The sequence below is a fragment of the Mus musculus genome, chromosome 17 (genome assembly GCF_000001635.26).
Source record: "Mus musculus strain C57BL/6J chromosome 17, GRCm38.p6 C57BL/6J".
Classification (NCBI taxonomy): Eukaryota; Metazoa; Chordata; class Mammalia; order Rodentia; family Muridae; genus Mus; species Mus musculus.
Window position 1 is genome coordinate 8,083,469 of NC_000083.6, and position 26,298 is coordinate 8,109,766.

The 26,298-nt window shown below is 46.0% G+C and overlaps 1 long non-coding RNA gene and 1 other non-coding gene across 6 annotated transcripts in view; one reads left to right on the plus strand and one right to left on the minus strand.

Annotated features, from left to right (window-relative positions):
* Gm1604a (predicted gene 1604A) overlaps positions 1-24,547 on the minus strand; it is a 252,943-nt gene extending 228,396 nt beyond the window's left edge. For all 5 annotated transcript variants that reach the window (NR_168938.1, NR_168937.1, NR_168932.1 and 2 more), the window contains exons 1-3: positions 23,884-24,547; positions 17,404-18,633; positions 13,635-13,694 (exon numbers count right to left, since the gene is read on the minus strand). This is a non-coding gene — a long non-coding RNA (predicted gene 1604A). The remainder of the gene's footprint in view (positions 1-13,634; positions 13,695-17,403; positions 18,634-23,883) is intronic.
* Positions 607-694, plus strand: Gm22416. The gene has a single exon (XR_003952452.1).
* Positions 24,548-26,298: the final 1,751 nt, after the last annotated feature.

The window sequence follows — 26,298 nt, forward strand, 5'->3', positions numbered from 1 at the left end:
CATTTGACCTGACTCTGGAGTGTGTGTGTGTGTGTGTGTGTGTGTGTGTGTGTGTGGAGTAAAAGTACTATAAATGTCCACATGGAGGTATCCGGTAGACATTTTTAGGTCAATATCCAAGAGCAGGACTAAGTTCAAGGTAAGTGGATATTCATCTTTATAAGGTACATTCCAATTGCTTCTCAGAGTAGCTGTGCTGTTTTGTGTTCTCACCACCCTTGAAGAACAGCTCGCACATCTTGCCTTTGTCAGCATTTACGTTCTAGGCACTGCGGTAGCCAGACAGTACAACCTCATCATGTTTTTAATTTGCACTTTCTAAATTATTAACTACGTTAAGCATCATCTGCGGTCTCCTGTCTTCCTCCCTTGAGATCTTCCTTCCCCTCCACATCACTGGTCCCTGTATAGGCTCGTGGGTTCTACACGTATTCACAGTCAAACCTACAGATCTAAAGGTTTGATATTAAAGGTCCACCTAGAGTAAGAACATAAGTCGTCTTTCTAGGTCTGGGTTACTTCACTCGGCATTTTTTTTTTCTGGTTCTAGCCACTAGCTCACCTACAAATTCTATCTTTCTGCTCAGCTGAGTAAAATTCCACTGTGATGGAAGCTGCAGAGCCAACCGTGCAGACAAATGAGAAAATATCTTGGGTCTGCGGAAGGCAATGGTCCTACATAATAATAAACATGAGATGTCTGACCACTCCTCTCTGTAGACTGCCACTCTAAATACGGTTTTCCTATGATTTAGCTTGACATCTCTGCTGACTGGGTGTACAGATTTTAAAAGCAAACGAAAAAGAAAATCAAGTACTTCTCCAATCCCCCAAATTCCACTGTATATTGATACTTTATTAGTTGATGGACATCAGTTCCCATGTCCTAGCTACTGTGAATAATATTAATTATTTGATTAATAATTAATTACTATGGATGAGCTTGCATCTCTATAGCAAGAATAGAGTCCTTTGAGTAGATACTGGGTCAGGCAGTAGATCCATTTCTAGCTTTCTGAGAAACTACCATATGGACTGCCTCGGCAGCTGCACCAGTTCGTGCTCCCAATGGGGCATGGGTGTTCTCCACTCCCCAGAGCCACACCAGCATTGCTTGTCTGTGTTTCTTACTCTAAGCCCTCCTGCCTGGAATACGATGAAACCTCAAAGTAGTTTTGTGCTTTGTTGGTGGCTAAAGATCCCTTTAAAAGTGCTGTACACAAATTTGCAGCTCTTCTTGCGAGAACTCTGTCCAATTCAATAGCCCAGTTTTTAATTTACTTGCTTGCTTTGTTGCTCTTTAGGGATTTTTTTTTTAAGTCCTCTGAATATTCTAGATATCAATCCTTCAACAGATGCATGGCTGGAAAACCTTTCTCCCTCTGTAGGCTGCCTCTTCCATTGATTAACAGTTTCCTTTGCAGTGTAGGAGCTTATTAATTCCAGGAAGTTCCACTTGGTGTCTGCCGGTTGGCCCCATTTCCTGGGTGATCAGAATTCTACTCAGGAAGTCCTTGTATGAGTGAATAACCTTAAATATACTCCCTACTCTTTCTCCCAGAAGTTTCAGATACAACACCAAGATCCTTGGGCCATTTGTGTGCCGGATGAAAGAGAAGGATCAAGTTTCATGTTTCTACATGGAGACATTTAGTTTCCCAATACCATTTATTAGGGTGTCTTATCTCTAATGTGTATTCTTTGGCATCTCTGAAAAAAAAAATCAGGCAGCTGTAGGTGAGTATAGTACTTATACCCAGGTCCTTGACTCCACTGATAAGTGTGTCTGGTTTTGTCCCAGTGCCATACTGTTTTTACTACTATGACTTTACAGTATAACTTGAGATTAATTATGGTGATGCCTCAAATGTAATTTTTATTCTCCAGGATTGTTTTGACTGCATGTTTGTTATGCTTCCATATGAATTTTAAGACTGTTTTTTTTTTCAATTTCTGTGAAGAATTGCATTGGAATTTTTATGAGACCAAATTGGATCTGTAGATTGATTTTGGTAGACAGCCATGTTCACAATATTAACCCCGCCAATCCACGTGCAGGGGAGGTCTCTCCATCTTCTAGTGTTTTATTCCATATCCTCAGTGTTTCATAGCTGTCATTCTATAAATCTTTCGCTTTCTTGGGTGGGTTTGCACGTTGTCTTAGTTGGGGTTTCTATTCCTGCACAAACATCATGACCAAGAAGCAAGTTGGGGAGGAAAGGGTTTATTCAGCTTACATTTCCACGCTGCTGTTCATCACCAAATGAAGTCAGGACTGGAACTCAAGCAGGTCAGGGAGCAGGAGCTGATGCAGAGGTCGTGGACGGATGGCTTGCTTCCCCTGTCTTGCTCAGTTTGCTTTCTTACAGAATCCAAGACTACCAGCCCAGGGATGGCACAACTCACAATGGGCCTTCCCTTTTTGATCGCTAATTGAGAAAATGCCTTACAGCTGGATCTCATGGAGGCTCCTTTCTGTGTGATAACTCCAGCCTGTGTCAAGTTGACACACTAAACCAGCCAGTACACACATGCTGTGGGTTTGAGGAGGTTGGTTGGGTTTTTCTTGTTTTGTTTGTCTGTTTTGTAGTATGCATGGGGCTGTTTCCCTGACTCCTTTCTCAGACTATTTGCCATTGGTATCTAAGAAAGCTACAGGTTATCTTAATTCTGTAACCTACCACTTTACAGCAGTGTTTGTTCGCTCCAGGGGTTTCCTGGTGCAGCCTTTTGGGGTCTCTTGTGTACGGAATCCTAACATCTGAAAACAGGGATACTTTGAATCCTTCCTTTCATATTCATATTATCAGTTTTTTTAAACAAACATCCAGTTGCTCAAACATCATTTGTTGGAAAGATTATTCTTTTCCCAGTGAAATATCCCTCCCGGCATCTGTGTAAAAATCAGTTGGCTACAATGTTAGGGGTCTCTTTCTGTGTGTTGCATTCACTCAATGCCAGGGCTCTCTTTCTGTGTGTTGCATTCACACAATGTCAGGGCTCTCTTTCTATGTGTTGCATTCACACAATGTCAGGGCTCTCTTTCTGTGTGTTGCATTCGCTCATGTGTTCATTTTCATACCAACAGCAAACCGTCTCGATTACTCAGTCTCTATGCACAGCTTAGAGGGCTTCACGTGCTCGGTATGGGGTTGCCTGATTTATTCTTGCTTTTCGAAGTTGTGACTATCTAAGTCCTTTGCACTTCTGTAAAAGTGAAGAGGCACCTTGACACATCCTCTGAGAAGAAATGCTACAGTTTTTACTTGTGGTACACTGGGTCTCCATCTCTTACAAAGGCAGTGCCTTGACATGTGAGATTCCTCAACTCTGACTTGAGAATTAAAGCAGCTACCCTATTGTGGTCCTACCAGCAGTGGATGAGGCTACCCTATTGTGGTCCTACCAGCAGTAGATGAGGCTATCCCATTACAGTTCCACCAGCAGTGGATGAGTTATCCACTCTGGCTGCTGTGAGATGAAATCCTCTCAATGCATCTTCCTGATTGCCCAAGATGTTAAAACTTTCTGAGATTTCTCACCCATTTTTCTTTCTTTTGTGGTTAATTTTTTGTTCAGATCCATAGCTTTATTTTCTAATTGGGTCATTTATTATTTTTAATATTTATTTGTAATAATATTTATTATGTTATTTATACCTATAACAATATTTATAATATTTATTTTATATATTATATTATAATAATAAAACACTTATTATTATTATTATTATTATTATTATTATTATTATTATTTAGTTCCTATAAGGATATTCTGGACAGTAACCATCTGTCAGGCATATAGCTGGAAAGGCTCTCGCCCCTCTCTAGGTTTTCACTCAGTTGATTGTTTTCTTGGCTGCACAAACGCTTTTTAGTATTTGAGGTCCCATTTGTCAACTACTAGCCTTAATCCCTGCATGGATGGAGTCCAATTCAGAACATCCTTTCCTTCACGCATATCTTGTAGGGCACTGCCTATGTTTGCTCTGACAGTCTTGGTGTTTCAGGTTTCAAGCGTTACCTTGTTGTTGTTGTTGTTGTTGTTGTTGTGGTGGTGGTGGTGGTGGTGATGGTGGTGGTGGTGGTGGTGGTGGTGGTGGTGGTGGTGGTGTGTGTGAGAAACATGGTCTGCATGTGGAAATCAGAGAAGCACTTACAGGAATCCGTTTTCTTCCTACCACTGGATGCAAGGATCAGCCTCAGCCTCAGCCTCAGCCACTCTGGCTGAGTAAGTAAGTGGCGTTCCCCACTGAGCCATTTGCCAGTCCATGAGCATTCTGCTTGTAGAATTATTTCCTTCCCTTCAGCAGCCTTTTGTAGTTTTCAGTATGCAAAGCTTGTACACATTACATAATATCTATTGTTTAGCATCACTGGATGCTATTTTGCATTATTTTAAATTCAAGTTTTTTGTTACCTATGTAAATACAACCGACTTTCCTATATTTGTCTTACATCCAGCAACCTTGCTAAACTTCTTAGTTTCACTAAATTGTTCCAGGTTCCTTCCTTGGACACAGTATCACAGCCTCCCAGGGGACACTTCAGATCTCCTGTTCTTGCTATGGGATTTTCAGTGTCTTTACCCCCATGGTCAGCAAGTTGCTGCATACCCTGCTACCTGCTAAGGAACAAGATGGTAATGTTCTCTGGTCCTCTTGTCCATCTCTCATAATGGCTCACCAAGGGCTACTGTCAGCCTTACTGGGGGAAGTTCGGGAAAGAATGACTTCCAGTTTTCTCTAGGGGCAGCTGTCATCTCTTCCTCAGCTCAGGATATACATGCCAGCTTCCTGACTCTCCCAGCAGTGGGTGGAGCTTGGCTTCTGTCTTTCCTTTGGTCTATGTGCCTTCCTCATACCTAGCAGGAGAGCAATGGCTGTTTCCACTTCCTCACTGCAGGCTCCACTGGTGCAGCAGGGGCACCTCCATGATCTCACTCTGAGTGGCCATCTTTAATTTCTACAGCCCCCAAGTAAGGTCCCTCCCCGCCCCTCACCCAAGAGACTCTGGTTCTGCACCATAAGAGAACATTTGGAAGCTGAATTTCCTCCTCTGTTCCACAGAGGGCCGCCCCCTCAGGCCCTGCTTTCACCTCCTTTGCCCGTGTAGTCAAGGCCAATGGAGAACAGCTATACACAAGATCTGGAGACAAATGGAGGCTCCCTAAATTAAGGACTCTGAGGATCTAAGCTGGTGCATAGCCCACGCTCAGCGGCGATCTTTTTATCCATCATGAAATGCTCCGTCTGCCTCTGTCATGGCCACAGCTGAACTCCCCATGCCATGTAACCCTCACATTAGACAGCATCCTGCAGGAGGAAGCTTACCTGCCTTTCTCGTTCCATTTTAAGGTTCAAAAATCACCATTCCCCTTTTAGACTACCTGCATTTATTTTTGTTGTTAGCCATGTTCACTTATGGCTTTCAACACCCTAAGCTACACCAGAATACCCTTTGTTGTTGTTATCGTAGATTGCCATTTTCCTTTTACAAATAACCTATCCAAAATATCTTTCCTTACAAAGTGAAAATAAAGTTCCCACAGACTAATAAACAGAGGATCTTCTAATTAATAACTCCGAGTTATTCAGTCTCCTTGGCAAATTTAGCAACCCTCCATGGCAATGCCTGAGTCACAGCTGAGAATCTCATTCTCTAGGAGACTTTAGGAGGTAGTCAGCAGCTGATGCTGTCTGCTAAAATTACCAGTAGGAAATCAATGTCTGTCCAACAGGGCTAAGTATGTGTGTGATTGACTTCCTTAAGGAAGCACGGTAAAGTATTGAGAACGACAAATGGATTTTAACTTCTGCAGCGAAGTGCTTTGACCTTCCTGACGCAAATACAAGGACCTAAGCTCAGATTTCCAGCGTCCATGTAAGAAGCTGGGTACAGCGGCATGTGCCCATAACGCCACCACGGCAGAGGTGGAGACAGGAAGATTCCCAGAGTTTATTGGCCAAGCAGTCTAGCTGAATCAGGGAGTTCTAATAATGGGAAAAGCAATAAAAGAAGACAGTCTCTGGTCTCTACACACACATGCACACATGCACACACAGGCACTTATACACAAATAAAATAAAATACTAATGCATTTCACATTAGCATAAAACATGATACCACAATGCTGCTGTGTATCTGTGTGTCTGTGTGTGTCTCTGTGTCTGTTTTTCTGTGTATGTGTGTGTACAAGCACCCTCACAAGTATGCACAAGTGAATAAGACGGAAGGCAGGGACGGAAAGAGGAAAGGAACAGACTCAGGGCTGGTAAGTTGAGAGGCACAGGGGCATCTAGGCCTCGCGCCTATGGATACAGGAGACTTTTCACTGGTCCACGGCGGTTGGGAAACACTCTCTCCTGTACATGCCTGTAGATTTGAACCATGCTCTTATGTGTGAGTTCCCAAACAGATTGTGATACTGAAGGGAGCCACAGCACATACTGTTGGTGATTCTGCCCCATGTGCTAACACAGACTCTGTCTCACATAGTCAGGGAATATTTGCAGAGTTGCTTGTCAAGTGGCCTGGAACTCATTCATTTGTTGTTCTCTGGACCCATGAGTCATGCTTCGATGGACCACTCATCTATAAGAGGCAGAGGGAACCAAGGGAGCTGATGCTCACCCACGGCTCCCTCTGAGAGAACACTGGGCCACAAACCCCTCCTTGGCAATGGTTGGCTCTTCTGTGTGGGCTTGGCACTTTGGGTGTTTTGATCTTGCATTCTGGGAAAAAAATATGCTTTGCTGATTTCTTAGAGATTTTTATGACTCACGCCAATTGTAAAGACTTCATCTCTACATCCGGCTGCAGGTGTACACAAGTGCCAACACCCAGCTGCAGGTGTGCACCAAAAGGCTTTGAATTTTCTAATGGCTTTTTTTGCATCTCACTAAAGCTCAACATTATCACTGAAAATACATATACATGAAAATACACACACACACACACACATATGACTTCCCTGGTCATCATTTTTCAAATTGTCCATTTGGAATGAATAAATATTCTTGTAATCCAGTATCTTGCTTATGACACAGAGAGAAATAGATATATTCCAAAACCTGGGGAGAAGTTAAGTTTTTAAAGCAGAGTTTTTAGAGCCTCTTCCCTGAGGCTCTTCTGGAGTGTTTTATACACATAAAAAAAGAATTTAGGTGGGTTTACTGTCATTATTATTTGAAGAGAAGAGTTAAAAACTGAGAGAACCCCTATGTGAGGACTCGGTGTCCCGGTTGTACATCGCCTCAGCTGAGGGGTGGCTCTCCAGAACCAGCTCTGTGCTAGGCTTGGCTCACAGGGCACTGAGCTCCTGCAGGGGCTCAGAGGAACATGAACCCCTCCTGGCAGACATCTCTTCTGTGTGAAATGCAGGAAAGATATGATGGACTGGACAGAGGCCCCTTGTGTAGATCTTTGTGTCACCAGAGATACAGGCAGCACTGTGCTAAGGCCTGAGCAGAAGGAAGGCCTGAGGCCCTGTACGACCGGTATCCCTTTTCCACTCAACAATATGGAAGTTGTACCTGATGTGCCTCATATCAGGTGCAAGCAAGTCAGAGACAGCAGGCACAGTCTTGGTAGAAAGAGCTATACGCCAGGCAGTGGTGGTGCACACCTTTAATCCCAGCACTTGAGTTCAAGGCCAGCCTGGTCTACAGAGTGAGTTCCAGGACAGGCAGGGCTACACAGAGAAACCCTGTGTCGAAAAACCAAACCAAACCAAACCAAACCAAACCAAACCAAAACCAAAACCAAAACAAAACCAAAAACAAAACCAAAAACAAAAACAAAAACAAAAACAAACAACAACAAAAAAAGAGCCATACATAGACCTTGCCTTGCTGGCTGGGTTGTTACAGTAAGAGCTCCCCTATTTCCCAGGGCCTAGGGAGAGTCCAGATGATGTAGCTCAGGAGCACACAGCGTTCCCGTTACACCATTCCTCCACCCTGACCCTGGAGAATATGCTCTCCTGCACTTCACCTATAAAACCCCTGGGCTGCAGTCAGTGCCTAGCGAGCAATGCGGCTGCGATGGAACGTGCTGGAGCTCGTGCCGGTGAGTGTCCAGATTTGTCCAGCGGTTTGTGGATGCTACCACCCCTATCCGGGTCTCTCATAGATCCAGATCACAAAACTCTCCAGCTGTTGTGCCCCCTTCCCAGTCTGAGAGCCCTGCTGACTGGCTGCACGGTCCCTCTATGTTCATTCTGGGATCGTACGACGTCTAGCCTGCTATAAAAGCAGAAAGATAGCGATGTCAGGCTGAACAGGGTTGCAAGCCTCCTCTCTCTACGATGGGCAACAGCGCTCAAGTGAGAAAGGACAGCCCAGGGACAGTAGCCCAGGGGACAGTAGCCCAGGGGACAGTAGCCCAGGGGATAGATGCCTGGGGACAGTAGCCCAGGGGACAGAAGCCCAGGGACAGTAGCCCAGGGGACAGATGCCTAGGGACATATGTCATGAATGGCAAGAACTAGAGGCTTTGTGTTTATGAATTCTTGCAAAAAAAAAGAAAAAACACCTGTTATGTACACTGTCAGTTTTTGTTGCAAATTCATATACAGCCCCTCATTTTGCCTCAATAAATGTTTATGCTCTAAGGAGTCATTGTCACTTATGTGTGCCCACAATAACTTAAACTGAGGGGACTGAGTAGCTTGGCCAAGTTTCTCTGTTTTCCAAGAAGCTCTGTGTGCTACCATTTTCTGTGGTCTATGTAAGCACAAGCACAGGTCTGGGTCACCAACATCAAACTGTAAAACGTGCACAGCAGAGACTGGGGCAGTCACTGGAACTGACTGATCCCGGAGACGCCGGAACTGACTATGTTACACAGCAAGCAGGACTTGAAAGTGTGCCTTATTAATCTCTCAAACCTATTAACTATCTCTTTAAGCTGTAATTGCATTGCTCTTAATTGCTTTATTCATTCCTAAGCTTCATTATTCATCTTGTCTCATTTCTATTCAAACAGTTGCGACGGTTTTTTAATATTCTCTCTCTCTCTCTCTCTCTCTCTCTCTCTCTCTCTCTCTCTCTCTCTCTCTCTCTCTTCCTTTAAGGGGAAAGGACATCTTGCTGTTTATAGACTCCAAAGAGAGGAGAAGTGGTGTGCTGACTCCCCGCTGCCTGCACAGGGCAGGTCTTTTTTGAGCCTCTCTCACTGGTGCTAGGACCCTGTCCAGAGCCCTGATGATGCCCTTGGGCTTGCTCTCTCGCTCTGGTATCCTGGTGTCTCCTGCCCCAGTCTCCTTCCCGTGACCTCCTGAGCCTGTCACAGTACCGCAGAGAGGCATGTGCTCAGGAGCTCTTCAGTGACCTGCCCACAAAGCCTGGTGACACCTTGAGAGGGGGCCATGTGCCCAGCTCCAGAATCTCCCCCAGCCTTGGACCTGGTGCTGCCTGCCTCAGCTTCCTAGCTGTCTCTGGGCAGCTGCCTTCTGACAGCCAGAGCCCTGCCCGAGTAGTGTTTCTGCAGCTCTCTCCTACAGACTGAAGCTGGCATCCTCACCACCCACTCACTACCGACACTTCCTGTGCTGCCAGCAAAGGTGGGGGAGGGGAGACCCCACCACAGTCACAAGAAGCAACGTGAAATCTCAGAACACTCTCACGGTTTCCTTGGATCTAAAGTCGTCAAAGGCAGGGAAACTGTTCTCTATGATGATTAAGGAGCACAGCCCTGGAACCTAAGCCCTTTTAAAACACACTCTGTGACAGTGCTAGTATTTTCACATAAACTGAAAGTCCAGGTAAAAAACAATCTAAGCATCTGGCAACACCGGCGCCTAAAGCTGAGGAACGGCACTAGAGCCCCGTGTGGTGTGGCGCTTAGAAGATAGAGGAAGCAAGCATCTATATGAAAGTGTCCCCCAAGGCCAGCTCTCCCCAGTCCACTGTCCCACCTGACCCTCCTCCCGGTCTAGGACCCAGGGAGTACTGACTGGCAAAGGGACTGCTATCCATGGCTCCATCTTTGACATCTCATCTCCCAGGTGGATGGATAAGGGCATGGTCGCCGAATGCATGTCATTGTGGTGGGCGGAGTCTGAAAGGTGCTTCCCAGTCAATGAGGCAACAGTTGCCTCTGGATCACGAACAAATAAATGTGTTCAATTAACCCTGCAGGGCAAAGGGCATGCAGTCAGTGGGGACCAACTCAAGGCCCCTCACTCTGCACAGCAGTTTCTCAAGCAAGCAAACATTTGTTGTTGCATGAAACTTTAAATGTTCTAGCACACAGTAACTTTCCAGTTTGCTCACAACACAATCTTCAAAAGCAAACAAGAGAGTCTCCGAGTGACACTGCAGGCTCCTTAGCGAGTCGAGTCCACGAGCTGTTGCAGCTGCTTCCTTCTGAGACTGCAATCTGCCCCGTGCTGAGCCCCTGAAATATACCCTCAGGGAAACATTCACAGAGAACCTGCTGGCTCATTGCTGTTGTTCAGAATATAATAGATACCTGCTTTCTGTGTATCGAATGGAATCAGAGTAAGGCTTCCCTCCAAGGAATTTAAAACACCAAGTCCCCGAATGGAAGCCACTTTCCCTGGAAAGGACAGCAGTGAAGGAAAACCGTGCTGTGTTAACTCTCAAACTCAGAAGCTTCTTGACCTGTTTCCACTCTTTATGCTGGAACTTCCCTGGGGTTCCCTATGGGCAGAGCGGTGGCACCAGAACAGCTAGGCAGAGATTATACAGGGAGATATTTAGACATGAACTATCCAACCTGTTCTATATTTTAAAAGGCAAGAAAAAAAGTCTTCACTTTCAAAAGCCACCTGGGGCAGGGGAGCTGACCTGGCAGTTAAGGGTGCATACTGCTCTTAGAACCAGAGTTAGGTTCCCAGCACTCTGGGTAGCTCACAACTGCCTGTAACTCCATCTCCAAAGGATCTGAAGCCCCCCCCCCCCCAATCTTCTGGCCTCTGAGAAAACTTCACTCATATGAACAACCCCTGCCCCCTCCCCGCGCACACACACACAGGCACACGTGCACACACGTTATTAAAAATAAAACGAGGGCCAAGTATGGTGGTACACACCTTTCATCCCAGCACTTGGGAGACAGAAGCAGGCAGATCTCTGTAAAGCTGAGACCAGCCTGGCCTACACAGTGAGTTCCAAGGCTACATAGTGAGACACCATCTCAAAAAGAAAATATTTTGTTTTTGAAGCAGCCACCTGTATTAAGGTCATCCCAAGGTGGAAGGGCGCAATGTCTCTCCAGCAATCTCTAGATCAAGCATGGCGGCGCTTCACCTATAGTTAGGATGTGAATGATTATTTTTTCCTAAGTAAGATGGCTTTTTATTGTCACATGCTCACTGGCAAAGGTGAAACTTTTGTAACTTAGCTTGTGGCCATAAAAGTTCCCTACTTTATCTGAGCTATAGTCCTTCCCTTTAGAAAACCTTACAGTTTGTCCCCACCAAGGCCAAGAAGGACGGGTAGAGAATTACTTGATTCTAACAAACAGAAGCCAACCATAGGGAAAATCCAGATGTAACAACTCTGCAGGGACAATGGACAATGGAAAACTGTATGCTGCTTCCCAGCGTCTTATATCAGAAACAATAAGCAAACAGGCGATTAACGTGGCTGTCAGTCCCACCTGAGTGTCAGCATTATGATCCTATAAATACCTCTACATTGTGTTTGGAGCTCTCCTTTATTTACTAAAGATTTAAAAATTATGATTTCCTATCATCTAGTCAAGAAATAATTTCCACGATCCCGTATTCCATTACCCCAAACAACTTGCACAAAAGCGAAGTGTTCCTATTGTGATATTCGCAGATTCATGTCTAGGTTCCTATAAGAAATACTGGGGGTCAGTGTGTGTAGCATATGGCTATAATCCCAGCTCTAAGGAAACCAAGGCAGGAAGGTCACTGGCCTCAGGACTGGGGGGCAGGACCTGTCATTTAAGAGCCACTGAGCTTCTGTACTTCATTATAGCAGCTCAAATGAGCTAACACATTCTGATGCCCAAACTTACTGCTCCACACACGGTTACAAAATGAGCAGTCAGCCACACCTACACTGACAGTGCCACAGAATCTGTCTCCGGAATCAACTCCTTTCCTTTCTCTAATGCATTGTGACAGCCCAGAAAGAAAACTCACACTTGCTCCTGCCAGCAGCAGGCCAAAATGGGTCACCTAACCTTTGGCTTCTGTGCTGTGTGAATACACCGAAGGTTCCCAGAAAGCATGGCTCATGCCAGGCAGTGCTAAAGTGATGGCTGAGGTCTGATGAGTCGGGGGGGGGGGGGGTACAACTTGGCCAGTGTCCAGTCAAATGAGCATCTCTTCAGGAAAGTCCCTAGCTCATGCCTCATTAGCCTCTGCTTTTGTGGCCTGTTATCCAGAGAAAGCCAAGGTTCGCAGCCAAGCTGATGTTTAATCCAAACTCAGTCATGTTGCTTCAAAGCTCTGGAGAGAGCTGAGCTCCAAAACACTGAGACAGAGGGGAGGGAGGTGAAGTAGATTAATTAATGACCTTTTCCTAACTGACCAACAAGCTGCTTCGCGTGATCATGAGACCTGGGGACACCAGTCAGACATCTGCAGTGTGTGTGTAGCTTACGATGCAGCCAAGGCAATTCTCCCCTGTGAGCAGGCTAGCAATGCCCAACAATGCAGCTCTCCTGTGTGGCAACAGTGGACAGAGCTGTGGATTCGACCCCTTCTGTGGTTCCCAGGGGCCCTGGCTGAGCACATCAACAGTCCTGCCAGTTTGCCATCCTTCCACAGTTCCACCCAACGTTGACAGGATTTCTTCTCTAAGCGTTGGGTGTCAAGTTGCTAATCTAGAATACTTTTACTTTCAACTTCGGCTCAGCTTTGGAACTGAGCCCCTACTGTCCAATGTCTTTCTGGCAGATACACTCTTGTACATACTTGCCCTCTATGTCACCAGTGATTGCTGGGACACTGTCACTGTGTCTAAGCCAGGGCCCATCTGTCTGGCTGGATAAGAGGCTCCTCGGAAGCCCAGAAGCCGGATGATGCACATATGGAACAGTCTGTGGTCTGCTTGCTTTCAGAGTTTCATGTCACCTCAGCATCCAGAGGTTCCCCACACCTCTTATTTGCTACCAGCCTCATTCCCTGCCCCACTCTTCACTGACCTCAGCACTGCCCCCTCAACTCTCCTCATCTTGACCTTCATCTTCTCCCGCATCTCTGGAGAGGAAATTCCCACAGAAGAACCAACCTGCCGGGATCCTGGGGCTTGCTTGCACACTCACAAAGCCTTCTAAGAGCTATGTTACATAATTCCCAGCAGGCAGGCTCATTCCCTACCCTCGTATACCTCTGCCAGTATTTTCACATCTTTCTTAACTGTCAATAGCAAGCCACTGCTCTTCCAAAGCCGAGGCACCCCTTGGCTCATGTTTATCCTTCCTGGGTTAAGCTGTTTCTTTTGAGGGACATACTGACATACTACTCATACAATTCATGCATGTGCACATGTATACTTATATTTGCAGATAGACACATATCTCATGGGTTATGTATGTTTAAACATACAGGTCTCTCTCGAGTCTACCTTCCAGGTTCAAATCTCCCACAAACAACCAGATTATTTAAAAAAGAAAAAGAGCTATAGTTACTTCTTCTGTGGTATCTTCTGGGGTGGGCTCAACATCCAAGGCGAGTTCCTCTTCGGCGGTCTGATAACAGAGACACAGGATAATACGGTTAGCATCTGTTATGTGTGTAAACAGCCCCAATATTACTAGCTTGGTAGGTGGTGGTCTGTACCATGGTCCCCTCGCTTCTGTACCTCTGCCTGTGGAATGTTTTGTCCTGGAGACCAGTGTTATACACGCAGACAGTGGGTATGCGTGTCTAAAATCACCAACTACTGAATCAATGAAGAGTGTCTAACTCCCAGAACAATCCAAAGAAGGCATTACACAGCCTTCAGCCAGCAAGAAGCAGGAGACATAAACTTACACGATGGTCAAACATTAGTATGGTGAGGATGCCCAGAGGCAGGCAGTGGGGGCATCTGTAATCATTCCTATTTGAATGGAACAAATCTCTGGTTAATTCCTCTAGAATAGGAATTGGATATTTGTGGTTTTGTTTTTTTTTTTAAAGATTATCTTGTATCAACCCTGGCAGCCTGTAACTTGATATATAAACATGGCTGGTCTCGTGGCAGGATGTCTTCCCACCTTTGTCTCCTAGGTTTCCGGATGACAGGTGTATGCTCAGAAGAACTGATTAAGTCACAGATCGTAAAGCTCTGGTCTCACAAAAGCGTCGAACGGCTTCTGTGTAGCCCAGGGCTTAAGCAAGAGTGCCACAGATTCATCTCCGCTTGCTATGCCATAGTGTGGAGAACTGCTCAGGTGGCCTCGGTCCCCTCACATGTAACATCAGAAAGGTGACAACCCCTACCACCTTGAAATTCAGGGAGAACTCAGTGACACTTTCCCACCTGTCACCAGGTCTAGAGGGCTCTGATGCTCTGTTAGCTGCTGGCAGCCATGCTGGGTTAGAAATCACACTAGCTTGACTCTGAGTCACCAGGGGATCGTGGCGGATGTATAGTGTTTGAAAACCAGGACTTTGCTTTTTCCAACATAGTGTGACATCCCAGAAAACTAGTACTGGCTCCTACAAAAATAAGATTAAAATGAGTCAGCTAAGCCTCACAGGTGACTTCACACACTGGCTCTCTTGTCACCCCTTGTCTCCAGAGCACGGCTGTGGCCAGTGAATCCCTGCCAAAAACAGTTACCCTCGAGTCCTGCTTCTGGCCTGTGAGTATACTTCACAGAACACCATGGCCTCCCCTTCATACTAAATTCTTCAGGGTTTCTCTGGAATCTCCAGTTTTTGATTCGCATTTTCTTCTTACCCTATTCATGGATAAAATACTATCCAAAATATCCCAAACCCATTCCCAGTACCACAATTAGTCCCCTTAGATAGTCAATGGGTTTCCTGTTTTATATGCTGGAGCAATGATGGGTTTTATAAAGAATGTACCATGTTCTACTTCAGTGGGCCTCAGACCCTGGGCTTCATAGGACTGTGGACATGGAACCATTGAGGGAAGAGAAGAGCAGAGTGTAGTCATTGGCCTAAAAGAAGAGTCTGGGAACACTGGTTTCTAGCCAGTGATGTTGAATGTGTTCCGCAGATGCTCCCATGCAAGGAAGTCAGACACTATGTGTGTTCTACCCACCTCTGCCCACCTTCTTCATCTATGAGTTATTTTAGTAGCATAGGTCATAAAACACGGGCAAAGTAAGACAATGAAGTCAGCTTCCAACTACTGAGACCCAAGGAGCTTCATATTGACATGAAGGTTACTCGAGGGCGGGAAACATTATAATCCAGTATGTCCTTTGTGATCCTTCTGTGGAAAGGACTCTGGCTTTTCTTGGTTCCGGATCACTGACAATTTAATGCCCATCCTAACTATGCATGCTGCAAGTTTGCTATTCTGAAAAACTAACCCAGAAATCCTGAGGAAAGATCTTCTTCCAAGACTACTGAGTGCATCTGGATCTCTTCGTGGTATCAGACAGATTCATCACAGAAACCACAATCTCTCCTGCTGAGCAGCAGGACAGTGTGGGGGTCATCAGCTCTGCTTCAAGACTCTGCACATTTTCTTGGGTCATGACCTATTTTTATGGTAAAATTCATCTGCCTGAGGCTAGTCTTTTTCTAATCAACTTCAGAAATATTTCAAACACAAGCTGCTCTCGGGAGTCTCTGTCCTGGTGATAGTGCCAGACCCAGAATTCCAGCAGCATCCAACGTTTCCAGCATGCCTGCCTCTCCCCATCATCCAGTCCTCCCGAAAGAAAGCTCTGTGTTCAAGAAGCCAAGCATCTGGGCGTCAGACAGAAACAGTAGGGTCGGCTACAGGACATAAAGATGTCTGCCCTCATCATTGGCTCCTCTATAGATGGATTTTTAGGAGAATCAAATATCTCTCAAGAGAAGAGTTGTTGGCTGCGGAGTGAGTGGCCTTGCCTTTGACTCCAAAGCTGGTACTTAGACTCTAGCACCAGAGGAGTAAACAGCAGTGGCCGTGTGCCAAGTGTCACCCTCGCTCACCACGGCAACAGCCTTGCACCAACACCCAGATTGCTCTAGCTACAAGATGAATCGCACCGTTCTGTGAAGGCTCTTCTCCCATGTACTGCCAACACCTTTCCAGGCACTTAAAACAATTTACACTATTTACTTAGTCTCTGTCTTTCTGTCTGTCGGTTTCTTTCTGTCTCCATGTGTCTGTGTGTGTCTGTCTGTCTGTCTCTGTGTGTGGGGGGAGGGACAGAGGGCAACTTTCAGGGGTCAGTTCTTGCTCATAACCATGTGAGTTTGGGGACTCACGTCATCAGGCGTGACGGCAAGCACCTTTACCAACTTGCAAGCCCTATTTTGAGTATTTTTTGTTTGTTTGTTTGTTTATGGGAGTTTGCCTGCTTAGAAAGTCTTCAGTGTAAAATACCAAATAATCTGTCTTCTAAGACAGAATCTTTCATTCAGTTTAAAGATGTATTTATGTGAATGTCTTCATGTCATGAAATGCAAAGCAGTCAGCACGGAATTCATAAGTGCAATGCTGGACCTTGGACTGTGATACTGAGGAAGCTATAAAAATTAGCCATTTAAAATTTCCATTTCAGTTGCTCTTGACACAGTACAGGTATAGCTAAATAGGCCATCGGTCTTAACAACTTTGGAAAACTTTCCTCCCAGAAATGTATCTGGTGCTCATGTAGAGCCCAAACAGAGCAAATGGGATTCCTGGCACAGAGGCGTCTACCTCCGGAGGACATCCTCCCCACCGTGGCCCCTGCACGGAGACACTGGGTTTCCTCACCCTTCCTTTCTAGCGGGTCCCTCTCCTTAAATACATGACCATTAGGACAGTGCTCTCTCTCTCTCTCTCTCTCTCTCTCTCTCTCTCTCTCTCTCTCTCTCTCTCTCTCTCTGCCTCCTGCTCCTTCTAGCACAGCTCGTTGGTCTCTGCGGCAAACGGGGATCTAGACCATGAGCCACTTGTTGAAAGCAAAGCAAATTGGTGCCAACTAGTTGACAAAAGGAGTACTTCAGGGCACAAGACACACTGCATGAAGCGTGCTGAAAGGTGGCAGCAGGCAACAGTGCTTGCCTTCTGTTCCTTTCATGCATGCACTACACATGCATACCACACGCTGCCACAGGCACACAAACGGAAAGATTTATGTGGCCACGTATGTGAAACACGTATGCAGACATCCACATCTCTGCCATGCCAACCACCCCTTAATAATTGCATCCCCCTGCCCCCATCGAGCAGAGTCCATTTGCTACAGTCCAGCGGGCACCGTGAGAAAGTGCAAGCAACCCCTCCTCCGTGCTCACCTCTGTCTCCATGGGTTCCACCTCGATCTTCTTCCATAGTTCCAGCAACTGTGCGATGGGCATTTTTTAAAAACTTTCCCTTTCTTCCTTCCAATCAAGTGTGGATAGTAAGAAAGTAAATAAACACAGGTGCCAAGCAGCCAGAGAATCGGCGTGATGGGATGTCAGGGGCTGGGGCAGCAGGCCAGGCTGGAGCAGAGAGTGGGAAAGGCACACCTGACGATCTCAGATCTCCAGTGCTGGCAAGGGTCCTGAGGTCTTCAGTGCGGCTGCTCGGCAGGCTCAGCAAGCTCAGCAGGCTGCAGCGAGGCAAGACGACTGCAGCTGCGTCTGGATGTCTGTGCCTTTGCGTCTGACAGAGTAAAGCTTTGCTCACAGCCTCCAAGTGCTTCCCTGCCTCCCGTTATGTTGCCACTCCGCTCCCGCCCCTCACTATTTTACCTTAATTGGCTCTAAATGAGGGTGAAAGTTGAGTCTGAGGATGCTGCTGCCATAGAAACTGCTTAGCAACCACCGAGGGCCAGGGAGGGAGAAGGAGGACTGCAGCTCAGGCTCTGCCCTTCCCCTCCCCAGCTCTGCGACACTGCCTGGGACGCTATACCACCACCTCTGCCAGGAGTTCTGCTGAGGCCGGAGGCCAGATGCTGCAGAGACACCCCTCAACATCAGGGTTTCAGATACCCACGTTGGGGGTTGCACTGATGCCTGAGGTAGCTTGGTGTTCAGGCATTGGGCCGATGACAGCCAGGAGAAGGAAGTACCCACACAGGCTGAAATGACCTGGTGAGATGGTACCTCAGAATCCAATCTTTGATCTTACTGTTCCTGTTTAACCAGGAAGAGAGGACCGGCAGCAGGAATACTGAGTATGGCATCCCTTTCCTCTATGCAGGGGCTGTTGAAACCCCAGTAGGCTCTGTGGAGGACAGGACAGGGAGGTTGGGAGACACAATCAGCTGTTACTCTAAAACTCACTATGCATCAAGTACATTATCTCATTTGATTTTCCCACCCAACCTGGGTGTTACACTCCCATTTCACAGATGAGGAAAGTCTCATGGCTCAAACAGAAGCAAAGTGCTCATGCACATATATGACATCAAAGAGAGGAAGCCTTGTCATATCTGCCTGAGGTGGAGAAACTTAGTTTCTGAGGAGGGAGTGTGTTTCAGGGCGCACCTCCTGCCCTCGATTCCCTGCCGGTGCATCTTTGGTCTCCTCTATCTCCATCTTGAAAAAAACAAAACAAAACAAAACAAAAATACATGCACACAGGAGAGGATGCCTTCATCTCTCGGTCCCAAGCCTAGACACATTTGGTCCCTACTCTTGGGAAATAGTGTTGAAGACGAATGTAGTTTAACCTTGCCCTGAGAACAACCATTTTCACTTGTGTGCCCTCATCTTTGAGAACGTCTAAGGCAATGGCTCCCTGGTTCAGAACATGATCACGTCCCTTTCATCTCTATAAAATCACCAAGAAATACAATTTATTAAGGAAGGAAAGGGGCCCAAATATTGCATACTTCACATTTTGCAAACAAAATACTGCAGCTGACGTTAGCAGAGGAGGTCAAGCGTGGGTGGGTTTACAATAGGCATTTCTTATTTCATCGTTTTACAAAATGAGGCCAGCAAGGACCTTAAAAATTAATTCTCCTCAGGATAAAAGTAACAATGATGTTGTTCATTTTTACACTGGACACCTCCTGGCTGACAGGGCAGAGTGAGGACACCCTGTGTGCTGACCATAATAAAGTCAATTGAGACACGTGGTAAAAGGTCAGAGTCTGACAACAGGCAAAACAGACTGGGTCTTCTCTGTAATAAAGCCAGGGAAACCACTCACAAAAGACTGCTGAAGACGTGAAAAGCATTTCATCTGACCACGTGAAAATCTACAGGCAATGGAGGGAGACACAATAGTTGTCTTGTAGGGTTTTTTTCCCCCAAAACCCATTTCTAGAACATTCTACAGATGCCCCGCTATGGTAGGATGGGAAGAAATATTAGTCCTTCTCTTTGAGAGAAGAATGAGGAGGAAAGAGGTTTCGACAGGGCCTCTCAGGATGAGCCATGCTTCCTGAAAGACTGGAGTAAAGTTTATGGGAGGCCCTGGGTTAACGTCCTTGCCAGAACTGTCGGCCAGCAAACCTAATGCTGACTGCTGTAAGGGGGTGCTGGCTATTGCTGCAGAAATGGCTCATAATTCAGCACCTTGCCACTTTCTAGTCTCTGCTACATGAGCTGAACCCAACCCACCATCTTCCAGGCGAAGCAGAAAAGTCTGAGGAGATGGCGTGGGAGAGAGGGCGGCTCTCAGTGGTGGGAGCTGGGCTCCATTCACCCTGCACGGCTGCCTTTGGAACAGGGAGCAGGTTATTCAAAGCAAACAACTTGGGCACTCAGGGAATGCAGCAGCACACGGAGGCCCAGCCCACTGGACAGGAGCGTGAGAGGATCGGAAAACAGGGCACCGAGGGCCTAAGAATGAGGTAAAGTGGGAAAGGAAGCTTATGAGGGAAAATTAAGGATCCAGAAAGATGTTATCCCTGCTTATAAAGCTTTCTTTACCCAGAAAAGACACATAAAAGAAAAGGAGTGGAATCGTCTAAAGGAAAGAATTCCATCTGAATACCAGAGAGGATAGATGGCAGGAAGGAGCCAAGTTGCTTTGGATGAGTGTTCAACTGAATCCCAAGAAAACACAAATGCTTTGTTCAACACGAAGGACACCTCCAAAATCTCACTTCCAAGAAACCTGCCTCGCAGATAACAACACTCTTCAGAGAATCCACTTTCCAGAGTAAAGGTGATGGGAAGCCCTGATGGAGTCCCAGCCACAGGATCATGGTGACACAGACAGACACATAGGCATCAAACCCAGAGGACTCCGCCCCCGAATTCTCAGCACAGATGAGAACAAGAGTACGAAGGTGCTGAGACCCCTGAAGTCTTTTCTCACAGAAAGGAAGGAAGGAGGAGGAGCCCGCCCACCCTCTGCCTCCCTCCCGGTGACTGAGGAAAGTGGTTCTCCCCTGGTGTGGAAAGGCTTTGGAGCCCCCTGCACATCGGCTCCTGGCACTTAGTGCTGTCCCAGCAATCATGAAAGAAGAGCATGCTGCACGAGCTGAGGAAAAAGGCCTCTGCTAAAGCTAAGGCACCTGGTGTCTGAATTAATGAGATGCTCCTAGCCTTCACTCTACCCTTGACAGCTGGTTTCACACAGCTCAGGCTCTGTCCTGTCTTACTTCATGTTGCAGTTGAGTTATATTAAGGATTTGTAAAATAAGACGTATGCTCAATTCTATTGGGTGCTCTCTTGTGTTGCCAGTTCTACATTCATAGAATTCCTAAACACACAGTCGCTCACACACACACACACACGCACACACACACATACATCACACAATTTACTCACACAAACACACACTCACACAATTCACATACACACTCACACATGCATACACATGTCCCAAATACACTCACACACACATTCACACACATACACACTCATACACTTACCCCCCCACACATCACAAATATACTCACAAACATACACATGTACAAACATACTCATACACACATCACAAACACTCACACACATTTACACAAGCATATGTACACATTCACGCATATACACACACTCACACACACACATGCAATACACACCTTAGAACCAAATTCATTTTAACAAAAAGGCAATCAAGTTGTTGGTATTGGGTGAGTTCTGTGCCCTCAGATGCACACACTGAAGTCTCGACATCCTGCCTCCATAGTATAGAATTAGGGTACATGCAGAAGCCACAACAGAGTAAAGGTCACTACTCTTAGGAACCAGAACTGTTAAAGGGAGATCTTTGTGCAGATACACACAGCACTCGAAGAACACCATAGGGATGGAGCTGAAGTCTTTCCATGAAAGGTCAAGGAACTGCACATTCTCTAAGAAGCTAATGGACCATCCTGCCTTACAGACCTCCAGGAAATACCACCATGCTGCCATACTTTGATCGCAGACCCCTGGCCCCCAGACAGAAATAATACACTTCCAAGCCAGTGTTCTGTTGCTGTGGCACATCACCAAAGTGATACACCCCCTGGGGGACTGGAGAGAACAGAACAATAAACAAGACACTGCAATACCATCATGCCATGGCATTCCATGCAAAGAAGCACGAAGACCCTGTAACTGCCCTCTCCGGCACAGGGGCTGTCCAAGCATGGAGACATCCTGTCAGCTGGCAACAGTGAGACCTCAAAGCAGCTCCAAGTATTGGCAGCCTTCATCGGATCCAGGAAGATACCAAAGGCATTGAATCCAGGCAGTCCTTACAGGTGGCTGCCAGAGGCCCATCTCCAGCACAGCATCACGGCATGCTTTACAGAACAGCCATGGGCTTTTCCCTCAGAAAATTACTCACAAGGAAAAAAATTAAAGACTGAGCAGAGAGAGAGAGAGAGAGAGAGAGAGAGAGAGAGAGAGAGATCCAAGCTCAGGGAAATTTTTAAAGAAGGAATTTGCCATCTTCCTAGCCAATCCTTCCATCTCACCGGTGAAGAGAGTCACGGTAACCCAGTGTGCCCACATAGGACACCTGGGTATTCTGCCGGCTGCAAAGGCTGCTGTCCCAAGGAGCAGCACAGCTCGGGGCTAGCCCTGCTGGTTCCGATGATACACATGTGCACACACAGAGCACAGAAGGAAGGGGAAATGAGTCCATGCTACCCTCCCGCTTCCACACACCCATCTCTCTGCCTACATACATTATCCAGAAGTTAATGCAGGCTCATGACATCTGAGCCATACGGTTTACCAGCCTTGTGTTTGGAGTCTATCCTCGCTAGCCCTGGAAAGACCACACCAAAGCTATGATCTTTCCTTAATGCAGCGTCCTAGGCAGTGATTGCCCACTAAGCAACCCCTAGGGCTTATTTAATTATCTAATTAAATTTAATTATAGAATTAGCTTGTCAGCTAGCTAAACATTTATTTCAGCCTTTAGGATTCCGGTCATACAACAGTGTGGCTAGAACCTGTGGACAAGTGGTCTGCAGGAAGACAGGGATTTTGTAGCTCCCGGGGCCATGCTGAGAGATGCTATCCCATTCAAACACACACACACACCTGTGGAGGCATAGGCAAGCAAGCATGGCTTCAGCAAGAGTTTCAGACCAAAATAAAGAGAGATGTAGGATTTAAAAGTGTGCTCTCTACTGAACCATATGTATGCACATGATACCTATGACCAAATGTGGAAATACTACTACTACTACTAGTAATAAATAGCCATAACAGTGTGGTGCTGATAGAGGCTGTAGAGATAAAGTAGCTGAGGTGTAAGGGGTGTCATGAGTCAGACTCAACCAACAGCACACAGAGTTTTAATCGTCCTTTTTGCATCTTCAAAATGGCTGAGTGTCTTTATTAGAAAAGAAGTGCTCAGCAGTCATCAAGGACAGAGTGGAAGGGAGTCTCGGATGTAACTAAGGAGTCTAAGCGTAGACCACTTAGCTAAAATGCACAGCGAGCACACACACACACACACACACACACACACACACACACACATACACACACTGATTGAAGAGGCCAAGAAACAAATACACAAAGTTGACTAAAGAGCAAGTGAATCGAAGACCGCTCTGTACTCACAAGGCTCTGTTGGTGAACTGGAACAAATCCTCACTGTAGTTGGTATTTACAATAGGAAATTAGATACGAGCACAAATGAGCCTTAGTAAAGTCACCAAAGCACAGCAGTTACACTCTCAGAACATGAGTAATCGCTAAAAGCACGGTATTTATAGGACTCTCCAAATAATCTGCAGAACCAAGTATATGCCCCTGGCAACAGCATCTGAGTACCCTATAAGGTTCATGGACCACAGAATAACACTGCTAGTGGTGTAGAGACCTCTCTATGGAAGGGGATGGATGGCTCGAGAGAAGCATGCTATCTGATTCCACGAGTGAGTAGGTTGGAGAGAAGAAACCAAGAATGGGAGAGCTTCCAGTAGGGATGTAAGGCAGTGCTCCTGACAGCATACCCAAGCACACCCCAGGAGCCCAGCCTTGCTTCCTTTCTTGGCCAGACATACTTGCTTCTTTTTGTTTTGACTTTTTACTAGTACACAAAAACATGGAATCTGTACACACTAATGAGTACTATGTTATGTCTCTAAACAGGTTTGCCTTGGGTATTAGTGAAACCAACTTAAACATATTTATTCTGAAACATTTACCATCTTAATGCTAAAACACACAGTTCTTTCCTTTAGCTTTTGTAATCATACAGTGTACTACTGCTTGGACACTTGACATGATGGTGCTATAATTCCAGAACTTAAGAGATAGAAGAAGGATCAGAAATTTTAGGTCATGCTTGACTACATAGGAAGTTCAAGGACAGCATAGAATGCAAGAGTCCAGGTCTCAAAAAGAAAAAAATATATATATATTGACTGACGCTTTCTTACCTTGCCAGGAGATGAAGAACAGAGGAGCCAGGCAACCTTGACAGGAGGCCTTACAGGAAAACAAGCTTTTGTTCTTGTTCTTTCTCCACAAAGTGTTCCGCGTAGGAAATGCGTGGAGCAGAGAGGTAATAGGAACATTTGTGCATCCATGTGTCACCACACTGCAAGGAGAAATCAGAGAGGTAACCCGGAACAATGAATTAGCAAAACCAGAAAACAGTAGCCAGGTAGGTAAATTGCTGTTGCCCTATTGGATCTCTTAGAGGAAGCTATAGTCTTTGTACAGAACAAATGCATCAGGATATGTTGGGTAGAAGCTAAACAGAGAAGCTGTGTGTCCAGGCAGCAGAAGGAACCAAGGAAGGCCCTCCAGACTAGGACAAGAGCCTTCCAAGGCTATTTGGAAGGACCCATCTGTGCGGAGGTCACACCAGTCATGAGCCAAACAACTACTGTGTTTGTGTGCACGGCACTTCAACTATAGCAGATCCCATTTCACCTCTGGGAACCATTCGGTTTACTGACATAAGTGTTGATAAGGTACTTAGGACAGGTCATTCAGTGCTCACCAGAGCACCAGTGCAGGGATGAACACTCACTCAGTGCTTAACAGATCCCAAGGCCTGATACTATTACTGAGGCTATGGAGTGCTCAAAAAAAAAAAAAAAAGTCATATCATGACTGCCCCCAAAAAACCCAACAAGCAGCTGAAAGAGTCAGATGCAGATATTTGCACCCAATCAATGGACAGAAGCAGCTGACCCCTGTGGTTGAATTAGGGAAAATTGAAAGAAGCTGAGGAGAAGGGCGATCCTGTAGGAGGACCAGCAGTCTCAATTAATCTGGACCCTCAAGATCTCTCAAACACTGGATCACCAAACAGACAGCATATACCAGCTCATATGAGGCCCCCCAAAACACATACGGTAGAGGACTGCTTGGTCTGTGTTCACTCAGAGATGATGCACCTAACCCTCAAGAGACTGGAGACCCCAGGAAGTTAAGCAGTCAGGTGGGATGGGGGTGGGGGCATTCACGTGGGGGTGGGGGCATTCACGTGGAGATGGGGTGGAGTGGGGAGGAGGTGTGGGATGTGGAGCAGTTGGAGGGTGGATGGGGAGGGGCAGGGAGTGGAATATGGAGTGTAAAAAAATGAATTACAAATAAAATTAAATTAAAAAGAAAAAAGAAAGAAAAGAAGTGCCAACAGAAGAACCAGTAAGGGGGTGGGGTGGGTGCTGGTTCATGTGTGGTACGATCAAGCACATGCCAGCATATGCCTTTTTTTTTAAACCTTCTCAGACAAAAGTTCTTTATAAAATTACCTCATAGATAAAATGTTTTACAAAAGGGGAGTTACAGATGTTGATAGTAACTTCAAAGCAGTGTTTCATTCTGTAAGTTCATTATAAGTTCAAAGCAACAGTTTCACATGGCCTTGCTTTATCATAGTGCACACCTGTGGCTTCATCCTTGGACTTGACATAGAACGAATGTTTTCCCTTGATCACAAATCTGTCCCAAGACTATTTTTCTTCTTAGTGTAACTTATGAAAGCTCATTATATTCCTTATCTTGCAGCCTTTACTTGTTAGGAGCGACCCTGTTTGAATGTTAACTGCCTTGTCAGCCATAAGTGCTTACTTACAAAGTCTTGGCCTTAGTGGAAAAGTACTGGCTTAGTTGAGATTTCTGTGGGAAAAAGTTGAGGCCTCTGTGGGAAAGTAGTACCCCCAGTTAAGAACAAATAGTTATAGATCTTGTGGACAGGTACCTAGCAACCCACTCTGTTCTGTTTCTCCTGCTGAACTTTTTACCTAGCCAATATCTTGCTTTTGGGAACAGGTGCATTCCCCCAGAAACAAAGCGATTCTGAGTCATCGCCCACCCCCCATAGCCTGCTTCTATGGGTATAAAGCCTGCCTGAGAAAAATAAAATTTGTCAGCTTGATCAATCAGACTTGCTCTCCATTCTTTGTGTTTTTTGTCCCCCATTCTCTCCACAGATGGTTCTTCAGACCCTGTTTGACGGTCCCGCCGGTCAGGACATTTACTTCTATGAGGAGGGGGTCACATGCTATTCATTTTTTAAATTTAATTAATGAATTTGTTTATTTATTTTACACTCCATATTTTATTCCCCCCACAACCCTGTCCGCCCTCCTACTGTTTCACATCCCATACCTCCTCCCAATCCCCCTGTCTCCATGTGGATATCCCCATCCCCCACCCTACTTGACCTCTAAACTCTCTAGGGTATCCAGTCTCTTGAGTGTTAGGTGCATCAACTCTGAATGAACACAGACTCCACAGTCCTCTACTGTATGTGTGCTGGTGGCCTCCTACCAGCTGGTATATGCTGCCTGTTTGGTGGTCCAGTGTCTGAGAGATTTTGGGGATCCAGATTAATTGAG